This window comes from Pinus tabuliformis, chromosome 5_1, assembly GCF_031772625.1.
Source record: "Pinus tabuliformis cultivar Carrire ecotype Pingquan chromosome 5_1, CPIR1, whole genome shotgun sequence".
In the NCBI taxonomy this organism is placed as follows: domain Eukaryota; kingdom Viridiplantae; phylum Streptophyta; class Pinopsida; order Pinales; family Pinaceae; genus Pinus; species Pinus tabuliformis.
This window is the reverse complement of record NC_142305.1, coordinates 340,836,990-340,847,254: the sequence shown is the minus strand read 5'-3', so window position 1 is coordinate 340,847,254 and position 10,265 is coordinate 340,836,990. Positions and strand designations below refer to the sequence as shown.

At 37.1% G+C, this 10,265-nt stretch overlaps 1 pseudogene; it reads left to right on the top strand.

The window, feature by feature from the left end:
- Positions 1 to 4,741: 4,741 nt before the first annotated feature.
- LOC149164839 (expansin-A2-like) lies at positions 4,742 to 5,781 on the top strand (annotated as a pseudogene).
- Positions 5,782 to 10,265: the final 4,484 nt, after the last annotated feature.

The following is a 10,265-nucleotide window of genomic DNA, read 5'->3' as shown; positions in this document are numbered from 1 at the left end:
TGCTGCATAGTGAATCCCGAAGGTGATGGTGCCCTACACATATCGGAGGATGCACTTGGCAGCATTCCAGTGTAGCTCATGCGGCTCCTGCATGTATCTGGAAACTGCCCCTACTGCATATGAGAGATCTGGTCTAGAGTGGGTGAGGTACAATAAGCTCCCCACTAGCTGTCGGTAGAGAGTGTTGTCAACTAATGGAGTGTCACCTCCATCCTCAAGGCGGACCCCAGACAGAAAAGGAGTCAGTGCTGGCTTGCAGTCAGTCATGTGAAATCTCTTGAGGAGATCCCGTGCATACTTAGCCTGAGAGAGTTTGATGCCTATGGCATCCTCGCTGATCTCAAGACCAAGAAAGAAGTGTAATGGACCCATGTCTGTCATCAAGAACCTATCATGCAAGGCCCTCTTGACTGCAGCAATGGCTGAAACCGAGCTGCCGGTGATCAGGAGATCATCCACATACAAAACTAAGATAAGAAGAGAATCATGTGTCCTGAGCATGTAAACATTCGGATCAGACTTACATCTTTCGAAGTTTTGTGATAAGAGAAAAGAATCCATCTTCTCATACCAAGCTCTCAAGGCCTACTTAAGGCCGTAGAGAGATTTCTTCAGTCTGCAGACCAAAGATGAATCCTGAATGAAACCATGTGGCTGCTCCATGTAAATCTCCTCTAATAGGTCTCTATGAAGAAAGGCATTCTTCACATCCATCTAATGTACTTCCCATCCCTGGGCAGTCGCAATAGCAAGTGTAAGGCGTATGGAATCCATCTTTCCTACTAGAGAAAAGGTCTCATCATAATCAATGCCATGCACTTGTTGGAAGCCTTTGGCTACTAGCCTTGCTTTCCATCTGGTGATTTGCCCATTTGCAGCGCTCTTGGTCCTGTAGACCCATTTGCATCGGACAAGCTTCCTCCCTGGAGGAAGGTGGACCAGATCCCAGGTCTGGTTCTCGAGGAGGGAGTTATACTCCTCCTCCATGGCGGACTCCCAAGATGGATTCCCAACAGCCTCAACATAAGAATGTGGATCAGAAGACTGAACCAAATGATAATGCTAGGATGGCGATGGTTCAGTGGCAGTGAGGACAAGAGGAGGCTCAATAAACTCTGAGCTAGTCCTCTGCAGATCAGAATTATCCCCCATAAGACCATTTATAACAGCTGGGTGGTCTTATGCATATATCTCACGTAAGCTCCTTGTTCTTTGATTTATGACAGGGGAATTTGATTCACTGCTGGAAGCCCGATCTGGGCTTGGATGTGGATCATCATATGCATGCACTGGATTTGTATCTGAAGACTCTGTCTCTGCATCTGCATGCTCTACCGCGACATCTGCATGCTCTGTATCTGCATCTGAGTGTACTGAGTCATCATCTCAGACATGAGGTAGATAAAAGGTGTCTACATGCGGCAATTGAGGTGCATGCGAGAGACTTTCCTCAAATTTGACACTTCACTCAATGATGAGCTTGTCTGTAGAGGAATTCAGGAGTCGATATCCTTTCACACCATCAGGGTATCCAACAAAGATGCACTCAATGCTCTGTGGATCAAGAGCTTTCCTCTTTTCAGAGGGGATCCTGGGCCATGCTTGGGAGCCAAAAACACGGAAGTGGGTGACCTCTGGTTTAGTGCCGCTCCAAGCCTCAAAGGAGGTTTGATCCTTGACAGACCTATTAGGAGATTTGTTCTGGATGTAGTTAGCACAATTAAGTGCTTAAGCCCATAGCTTATGAGGCAGTGACTTAGCATGCAACATGTAGGAAGCCATCTCTTTGAGAAATCAGTCCTTTCTCTCAGCAACTCTATTCTGCTGCGGAGTGTATGGAACTGTGTACTGCAACTGTATGCCAGACTCAAGGAAAAGGTTCTGAAGTGTTGTGTTAACATATTCCCCCCCATTGTCTATATGGAGGGCTTTGATCTTTCTCTCTGACTGTGTCTCAACTAGTGCTTTGAAATCTTCAAAGTGCACAAAAACTTCAGATTTTTTCCTGAGAAGATACACCCAAGTATACCGTGAGAAATCATTAATAAATGTAAGCACATACCTTGCTTTGTTGATGGAAGGATGAGGAAAAGGCCCCATGAGATCATTATGGATCAGATCTAGAGGAGAGGATGCTCTGTGAGTCTTGCCAGTGTCAAACTTTTCTCTAGGATGTTTGCCAAGGACACACCCTTCACAAACTCCATTGGAGAAATTGATCTTTGGCAAGCCTTCCACCATCTCTTGCTTGCTTAGTTGCTGCATATACCTGTAATTTAAGTAACCAAACCTCTCGTGCCAAAGCCTACTACTATCATCAGCATGTGTAAGCAATAAGGAGGATTCAGATTCAATAAATTCAGAAAATGTATATACTCTGGCTCCATTGTTTACCTCACTGGTTGCAATTTTGGAGCTGTTATGTAGGTCATATATGTTCACTGCATTTGGAGTGAATTCCACTCTCTTTCTGGTGTCGGAATGAGTGATCTGATAAACTGAAAGCAGGTTTACTGAAAGTTTTGGAACATGAAGCACATCTTCAAAGCTTCCGTGTAAAAGTTCCACTCTACCTTTTCCGGTGACCTTAATAGGTGAGTCATCTCCCATGAGGATGGGAGGTACTTTGCATGCATCCAAAGAGGAATAGACTTTCTTTACAGCAGCCATATGATGTGATGCACCAGAATCTATAATCCATGCATCAGGGGAAGAATTAATTGCAACTAAAGCATGAAAATTGTTACCTTTCCCGTGTGGCGGATCCTCAGTTTTCTTCTTGGTGCCCTAAGGGATGTGGTCCCCAAGGTTGTGCTTCTGAAGGATTTCTGCCATTTGGTCAATTTGTTTCTTCATGCAAGAGGATTATGGATGGAATCCTCCTTGACAATAGGTGCATCTGTTTCCTTTCTTCCCTTTCTCATTTGAAGGGTTTGGTGTACCCTTCCTTCTTTGGATGGGAATGTGCTTTTCCCTTGTCTTTTTGCTGCTAATTTTTCTTATTTGAATTAGATCTGTGATTTTTATTGTGGCTTCCCTCATGCACAACAAGTGCATGCGCTTTTGGAGGTTTGATTTTCCCCATGCCAATGAGTTTATCTTGCTCAAAAGTAAGGCAGTCCATGAACTCTTTGAGAGAAGGCATAGTGTAGGATTTACCTGTTGCGAGCCTTACTGAATGAAATGTAGACACAAAGACAGAGTATTCTAGTCCGAGCTTTGATATAATAGAGAGAACTTGGCGACTCTCCTCCTTGGATTTGTCAATTCCACAACCCTTGAGTTGCAGCAATAGATCATTATATTTGGTGAAGAAGTCTTGAATTATGTCATAGTTTCGTGGATCCAATGACAGCAGCTCCACTTCGAGCAGATGTCCTTTCATCTCATCCTATTTCCCGTAGAGTTCTTCAACCTTTTTCCAAATCTCATTGGGAGTATTGCAGGCAGATAGATGAAACTGCAACTCTGGAGAGATGCACATGCATATGGATCCGTGGGCCTCATCCATGCGGTTGAGGTACTTGGATTTCTCTATGGCTGAAGTGGGTTCCACTTCTGCAGCCATGGTAATCTTGTACAACCCTTTTTGACGAAGGTATCGAGCCATTTGGTCCTTCCATTCATGATAGTTGTACAGTGTTAGGATCGATGCTTTGGGAAACTCCATTTTTCTGTCAATCTTCGATCTCCAAGCTGTAATACCTGCAAAATAAAGTACTGGTGCGCCTTTTATCTAGCAACCTGTGGGCTATGATACCATGTAAATGTGTTATAAAATCTGCACAGATGAATCTAGCTAGTAAAGGTTGAACACAAAGCTTTGCAGAGCAAAAACACTAAAAGAAAATCGAAAGAACAAAAGAATGATTCATTAGAAAATATGTTACAATGCTCATGATATAGCATTACTGGGTGAAGATCCCAAGGTAATGCACCATAGTGGTGATCAATGAGAAGACTCAACACCTACAGCAAGTTCCGGAGAGAACTAACCAGTTGCGGAGTGAAAGAAGGAGCAAATCAGGGAGTAAATCATGCAGAAGAACTAACCAGTTGCGGAGTTAAAGAATGAGCAAATCATGCAGAAGGAATCTTGCATGTAGTCCCATGCTCTAACTAAGAATCTGCATGTAGGTGTGTAGTACTTCCAACAAAACTTAATGGTTGCCCACGTAGTCTAATGAGGCGGAGGAGTTGCCTGGAAAGTTATGGAAATTCTGGTTATATTTAGAGAAAATCCGGCAAGAATTTTTGTAAATCCAAGTTATAGTTGTTAAACTTCAAAATTTTAGATGTCCTAGACATTGTTGGACTCCAGTGGTTTTCCTCCCGCCTTTACCTGAGTGCCTATCATCATATGTTCAAAACCTTGAAAATAAGAAGTGGCTCCTCCATCATCGCAAAATTCACCCGATTCCAGGATCCCATGTGCAGGTGGCCCCATCGTTGGAAATGAACGCGGACACCATTTCTTTGAAGTATAGTGCATGTGCAGCCAACTATTATACAAGTAAACAATGTAAGTTGTGGTAGGCTTCGCCCTTCGCGAAAGAAAAATTTGATAGCTTATGCACCTCCCTATTCTATATATATATATATATATGGAGACATCTCAGAATCCACCAATCAAATATTGATTCAGATATCAGTTCTGATTTCTATTGGAATTGATTCTAACGGTAGATATTGGTTAAGGGGAGGTCTACTTATCCTTAGCGACCATTTATTTCATCGTGAAATGGCGCCTGTAAAACTAGCCACAATTTTTGGCTTGTTGTGGATAGCTGGTACATCTTATGCACTAGATTATGGTTGGCAGTCCGCACATGCTACGTTTTACGGTGGCAGCGATGCATCTGGCACAATGGGTAAGTTCACAGTTCGACAAAATTCCAGTTTTATTGACGTTTGGGTGGGCATAGATATAAGCTTAAAAATAATTGCTTTGCGGTTTCAGATTTAGATTAATAAGTTTTAGACCATATGTTAGCTAAGCAAATTATTGATGGTGAAATTAATTTGACAGGCAGTGCGTGCGGATACGGTAATTTGTATAGCCAAGGATATGGAACGAACACTACAGCTCTGAGCACCGCGCTTTTCAACAATGGAGCTACTTGCGGAGCCTGCTACCAAATGAAATGCAACCAGTAGTCCAACCCTCAGTGGTGTCTACCGGGCACTGTGACACTTACTGCTACTAACCTTCGTCCCCCTAACTCTACTCTTCCCAACGACAATGGCAGATGGTGCAATCCACCTCTCCGACAGTTCGACATGGCACAACCTTCTTTTCAACAAATTGCCATATACAGAAGTGGCATTGTTCCAATCATGTTGAGAAGGTAATTAATTATTATTGTAATTAGCATGCAAATGCTATTTCAACTTCTTCAATCCTGATAATTTTATTCGCAACTTGACTTTAATTGGGATGAAATTCTAACCAGCAATGTTAATATTTATGTGTGCAGAGTACCATGCATGAGGAAAGGAGGAGTTTGATTCACGATTAATGGGCACTCCTACTTCAATTTGGTGCTCATTACCAACGTAGGAGGTGTAGGGGATGTGGAGGCGGTTTCCATCAAAGGTTCCAACATTGGTTGGCAAGCAATGTCCCGCAACTCGGGACAGAATTGGCAGAGCAACTCCTATTTGAATGGGTAGACTCTCTCCTTCTAGGTCAGTACCAACAATGGGAGAACCATCACTATCTATAACGTTGCTGCTGCAAATTAGCAATTCGGTCAGACATTTGAAGCGCTGCAATTCTAAGACATTTGCATCTGCATCAATTTTGCTTGTCCAAGAGTAACGCGGAAGAATGGAAGCTGAGGTGATGCAAGAATATCTCCCGCTTTCAAGTGGTTAATACTTCAAAAATATAATAGACAGTACTCCTAGTGTTGAACTAGGGATACACAGATTTCCGCCCGCTTTTAATTGTTGCTGCTGTATAGAATTGATATATACTTCGCGTATATTGTTGCGCTGACTTGGGATGGTGATATAATGTAAGAGTGGCACATTTCTCCTAAATTGAGTAAACTTTAAAGGGGAGATTTGATGTTTTCAGTGTTGGAAGTTGCTGGAGATTTTCATGTCGTGCGTTGTCCACAATCAATTCAGGTTAATTGAATTTGGGAGGCATCCTCTTTCGGGCAAATTAATTGAAGGAGTTTTGTGCAATAATAGATATTGGGGACAATACATACATGTTCAGTTGTACGATGTTTAGAATAAAGCAGTATACATGTGTGCATATTTTTTAAGTTTAAATGAAAATATGACAATAATTTTACAGGTCAGTTAAGCTCTGAGAGACATTCAAAGCCCTCTGTGCCCATCTCCACTTCCAGGGTTGCAATTGGTCCTTTCTGTGAATGTCATTCGTTCTCTAGGCCACAAATTCATTCTTTTGGATGGCAGAAATTTGTTTCTATTAAAAAATTTTCAAAAATATAGAAAGATGGAATGTTTGAATTGTTTTTTTGGGGAAATGGATTCATCACCATCAAAAACTTTTATTTCACCACAAAAATCCCTATTACACCCAAAATCTTAATCTTAAAATTTGACAACTACAATCTAAATTTTCAAAAATTTCTACCAAATTTTATTATTATCTGACCAAAATAATAGATTAATTTGTGAATTTTTAAATTACACTGTAATGAAATACTTATTTTAACCGAGTACTCTTGCTATATGCGTTTGACTGATGGCTAAGCCGATATTACATTAATTTTGTCTGAAGACATGATTAGCTAAGCAACAGAGCAATATGGCAGACAGGTAGTGAATACGCATTTGACTGATAGCCTAGCCGATATTACATTTATGTTTTCTAAAGGCATTATTAGCTAAGAAATAGAGTAATATGGTAGATTTAATTGGGCAAGAGGTATATTTTACAATTTGTATGAGAGTGATGTGTAAGTATATCAAGTTTTCAATAAAATAATAATAACAATAAAAAATTAATGTCACTCAAAACAAAAATGAAAATAACTATATTGATAAAAAATACTACAATAGAATTCAATAGAAAATTGAAAATTTTGTTCTAAAATCTTTTAATATTTATTTTAATCTAATATTTGTAAAATAAACTTTTGAAAGGAAAAACATATATTATAAATATATTGAAATCTTTAAAGACATAAATATTTCCACGTTTAAGTTGTAATATTTGAAAATATTAATTTGATGGAGTTTTATTATAAATTTTGTTATCATACCATATAAAAAACATCATTAAATCTAATATTAATATTAATATTAATAGTAATATTAAAATATTAATATTAATATTATTATTAAATTTAATATTAATACTAATATATTATAACATTAATATTATTAAATTCAATAACATTAGATTAATACAATATTAATTTTAATAGTAATCTAGATCTATATAAATTTAGATCGATCATGAGCCTAGAATGATCAAATCCCTCAAGGTGCAAACCTTTGTTTTGGAGTGTAGAATTTGAGGAAAGGTTTGCACCTTGAGGGATTTGATACCTCTCGGGGCATAATAGATCCGGAATTAGATGGATCTAGGCTGGTTTTTGGTTTTTAAATGAAAAATGCAGTTCTCGTTGTATTTTATAATGTTCCTAACCGGGGTTAAGTTTGAATGATATTTACACATATTTGATATATTCAATAGTTAATATTAACTACTTTGAATTTTACATATGCTAAAATTTATTATAATTCAGTTGTTAAATGAGTAGGGGACACTCATCACTAACAGTTATAAGTAATGTAGGTTGCTTTATCATTGTTATTCAAGGAAAATCAATCACTCTTTGGTGGTGTGCCTACCAAATGTCTTTTGGCCTTTGGCCATTAATCTGTTTTCTTACATCCAAGGAAGACAATTTCATTGCAATCATAAGCACTTTTAAAACATACTCAAGACCCAAATTATTTTAAAAATTAAATATATTTACTTGTAATGTGTAAGTTTCAACTACATATTACAAATAAAGTTATTTAATTTTTTTAAATTGTGAATTTTAAGATATATATTAAATAAAATTATAGAAAATAAAAATAATCAATAATTGTATTAGTTGAGATTAGCATAAAATGTTTTAAGAGTGTTTAGACTTCAAGATAAGCATAGACTCATCATCTAGTAGTCCTTACCATGTGGTCCAAGGGTTAGATGGGGAGGTTTGATCCTTACAGGTCTTGTGGTTCAAGCTATGTATGCCTAAAAGCTACTCCACGCAAATTTCTTCACTTGAAAAAAAGAAAAAAAAATATAGAGTAATCTATAATAGGTTTTTGGATTTATCTATATAATCTTGAATTTTATACACTTCAACTTAAAATTTGAAGTTTAAATATTGAGACTTATATGAGATGTCCAAACTCATGGGCCATTAGTATTCTATATAAAACACTAACTAATTTTTCTTGTTTGTTTGGGTGAAATTGTGGTTTTAATTTGATTTTGACAATTTTATGTAGTTTCTTTAGCGTTGGGACAATTGTGATAAATCTTGATTTTATACAATTAGTCTATTTATTAGCATGATTAGAAAGCAAATATATTTTGTGGTTGGTTATGGTAATCTCAAATGTCTGGTTACCAAGGCTATGTTGCGTGACATTTATAACGGGGTTCTTTTAGCTTGGGGAGAGCTTTATTCTTCTTATTTGTCAGAATTTTATAAATTTCTTCAAAATGCATGCCCTATATTTCAATTTTGCTTGCAATTTCCTATTTAAAAGTAGGTTCGAACTTGCTCTACTATTTATAACCTCTTCTTTCAACTCATCATATTGAAAGTTGAGGTTGATTGTTCCTCTTCCAAATAAATTATAATTAAGAGGTTTAACCTCTTTAGTTGAAAAAAAATTAAAATGATTTAGAATAATAAGTAAAAATAAGTAATAATAATGACTATATGCAAGTGCACCAAATAATTGCCTAGTTTGATAGTAGTAATGAACATTATTGAATATGTTTGTACTTTATAAATAATATAAAATATATACATCTATATCTTACATGGTTGAAGTAGAAATGAACACTCTTGAATATATCAGTGAAATTTTTCAAGTAAGATAAAAATTATATATTTACGGTGATATTTTTCTCCAAAGAAAAAAATTGTAATTTTATTAAAGAAACAAAATTATATTTTGTTGTTTGCACTCAAAATGTGCACAAGATATTCCAACTAGAATTACAATTACCTAGACAAACTGAACTTCTCTTTTTTACTTTTCCTCTTCTGAACCTTTTGCCAACCTCAGAGTTTGGGTTGGAAATAACAATTGTCATTTCTTATCCTTTTGAATTTGGGACCATTTCTTTATCTGAGTATGAACTCTCACATGTATGTGTTCAATTTGTTCCAACCTTTCCTTGACTGATACTTGTTTCTTCATGTTGCTTTTCTAGAGCCTAGATCAGTGCTAACTCATTTCCTTTCTTGGCTTATCCTTCAAATTTGTTATTCTTCTTTTCTTCCTCCTCTAATTGGGAAACTTGTTGATTTTGTTCTTCCTTTGTTTGATGAATATTTTTTCATCATTTGTAAGTGGCAGAATTGGAAACTCCCACCCTTACTTCGAGGGTTGTTCCTTTGTCATTTTTTTTACTTGTGGAAGTGTATTCTGTAAATGGCTAGTTTGGAGCCAAATAGGACACCTGAAAGTCATATTTTCAAAGTCTAACAATTGGGTCCATTTAAAATATTTATGAACCAGATGAATGTGATATGGTAGACCTTTACTAAAATCTATTTCCATGCATATCCTAGCAAAGGTAAAAATTTGTTTTTCCATTTTTTTATCTATCTTCAAAGACTTCCCCAATGTGTTTTTGATTCCATCTAAAACTTAGTGATGCTTGAAAGGGAGAGGGAGGTTGTGAAGTCTCGCCCATACGAACATCTTCATAACCATCATTGTTGTAGCACCAAATGCTAGAAACCACGGGGTTACGAAGATGCCCACCCTTCCCCAAAATCACATTCCCTCTTTTTAAACAAAATCCAGATCTTCTTGATTGTCAAACTGTACCACACAAAACCCTTTCTAGAAAAAGTAAATATCACATTTATTTGTCAAATTTGAGAAGATACACTGATGTAGATCTTCTGACTTGGGCCAAAAACCATTAAATCTTTAAATAAAAACTATGGCTTGGAGGAATGTGAAAAGACCACTTACTTCAGATAAATTCAGTGACATATCTCTAGTGCTTTTTCCATCTGTTTAGCAAAGTA